Genomic DNA, 2660 nt, shown 5'->3' on the forward strand with positions numbered 1-2660 from the left:
GTGGGCAAAGGCAGGGGTGGAGCCAAGCAGGGCAGGGCTGGGGGAGCAGGCAGGGCCAGCAGGGGTCCCCCACCATAGTCTCCTCCCCCCTCCTCCTGCAGCCCCCCCAACCCCTTATTTATGGCACTGGAGCCGTGGTCCTGCACTGCTTGGCAGGCCGTGTGTTCAGCACCAGGGCAAGTGGCAGCCAGAGCATCTCTGTGGAGGACCCAGCCTCCGGTTGCCTCAGGGCACAGCCCTGCTTTTTTAAGCTTCGGGTTTTTTTAGACCCCTGGATATCCAGGGGTCTAATTTTCGAGCAGGGAACATTTTTTTGTTCCCACATGTGCCTTTTGCCCCACCTCAAAGGGGTTTGAGACAGGGCAAGAGGCACGTACACACTCGTTTGGATGTGCCCAATATGTCTCTTTGAAAACTCCTGTCATGCCAGAACCTGCTATTGATCTTGAGAAAGGTAATCAGCCTTTGGACATAGATAAGTATAAACAAGCTATGTGTAATGTCTACGGGCTATATTCATTCCTGGCAAACTTACTATAAGCCAATGGGGTTGTATCAGAGATTCAGAAGTCAAGGCGTGGAAAGGCATAAAGGAAAACAGTTCTCCCCCTTTGGCTAATGTGCCAAAGATAGAAAGATCAAATAGAAAGGGGAAATGAGGAGTAATGAGCCTTTCCAGCTTCAGTCATTGCAAAAAAATACACTTCGGCTGTATGAAAACATAGGGAATCACTCAGCTAACAGTCACAGATGATTAAGGACATGGACTGGATGGATGTAAGACAAAGCAATTGAACTTGCAGCAGGAAGTAGATCCATCCCAAAGAGCTGGTCTTTCATTGCTTTGCAGTTCTAGTGATGTTGCCAGCGTGAGAATCATGTTTATACTGTAAATCCCCACATTACAATTTTGCTTTATGTTCCTTTTTAACTTTCCACTTTTAAATTGCTTCATTGCAGACAGGATTACCTCTTATTTTATCAACTGTGAAAGTAAAAGCTAATAAATGGGAAGGTGCTTATTTTAAATGTTTCTATTTAATACAAGGAAGCAGATATTATTACAACCTTGAATATATTTCTCCTCACTGATGCCTAGTTTCCTTACCGTCTAATCATGAACACACTTTATTTTCTGAAGGTTTTAGAGTCTGCTCAGAAGACAAAGAGTTTTTCTTTAAAGACTTGAACTCTGTACTCTTTATACTGACTTGGAACCTGATCTTGCTTCCAGTTACTCCACTAACCCCATGGAATGATTTGTGACAGCAATATTAGTGATAGAAGAGGCCCGTGGACCATCTCTGACTTATGCTGCCTGTTGGGAGATTAGGGAAGGGATTGCTTTCTCTGAAACCCTGATGGGGAGAGTGAAAGGGGCTTCTACCCCCCATTACTGTAAGACAGCATGAGGCAGCCGGTGCACAGCCAACATGGAGGAATAGGCAGCCAAGAACTAAACAAGAGTAGTAGCTCCAAAACTGCAGGCCACTTATCTGGAGGAGCAGTTAGAAGAAGATAAGCAACAAAGACTGGGCTCCAGGCAAGAACTGAACAGCAGCTACAAGAGCTAGGCAGGCTGTTGACAATTAGGCAAGTGGATAACCTGTGCTACTGAGAGCTGAGTCAAGCAGCAGAGTTAACTGGATGCAAGAGGATTGCGTACAGAGGGCATGTGTACATGTGACACTACATTGCCATAGCAATGCGCTACAGTGACATAGTGTTGGTGGTCATAAACCATGAGGCCACAGCTACATTGCCATAGCAATGCACTTCCTCATTATAGCACGTTGCTACGGTGACATAGCAGCAAAAAATAACCACTGGCAGTATGACGGCACAGTATGGGCTGTTACTGCACCATCATTTAGTGCTTTCAAAAGGATGGTGCAATAACAACCAATGCTGTTTGGAAAGAGTACTTCGAAAAGGAAGTGCTAAATGATGACACCAATGATGCAGTGGCACTATAGGGACATGTGTAAATGAACCCAGAGAAGCTGGTTTGGCCAACAAGATAGTGCTACAGAGAGCAGGCTGGGAGAAGAAGCTTGTAGAGAGGTGGGCTACAGGTTCAGACCTTGGAGAAGTAGGCTTCAGAGTAATCAACCTGCTAATTGGTAAAAAAGTACCCCTATTACTTAGTAGGGAAGCAGAGCTGTGAGCCTGCTTGTAGGGAGATAGGCTGCAGAGTGGCAAACTTGCAGATGGAGAAATAGGAAATCCCAATGCCTGGTTCTGAGAGGCAGGGAACAGGTCATTGGAAGAGAGGGGAGTCAGCAAAGGAGAGAGAAAGATAAACAACTTATCTCATCAGAGCTCCTTCAAAACCAGGGCCCTCTAGCCCAGGATCTTAGTGTGTGTGTATGTATGTGTACATATATATATATATATATATATCTTAGTGTGTAGATAGATAGATCTTAATATATATATATTTAGTATATATGTATATATACTAAGATCCTGGGCTAGAGGGCCCTGGTTTTGAAGGAGCTCTGATGAGATAAGTTGTTTATCTTTCTCTCTCCTTTGCTGACTCCCCTCTCTTCCAATGACCTGTTCCCTGCCTCTCAGAACCAGGCATTGGGATTTCCTATTTCTCCATCTGCAAGTTTGCCACTCTGCAGCCTATCTCCCTACAAGCAGGCTCACAG

Source organism: Gavialis gangeticus, unplaced genomic scaffold (genome assembly GCF_001723915.1).
Source record: "Gavialis gangeticus isolate Ggan-Ray unplaced genomic scaffold, GavGan_comp1, whole genome shotgun sequence".
In the NCBI taxonomy this organism is placed as follows: domain Eukaryota; kingdom Metazoa; phylum Chordata; order Crocodylia; family Gavialidae; genus Gavialis; species Gavialis gangeticus.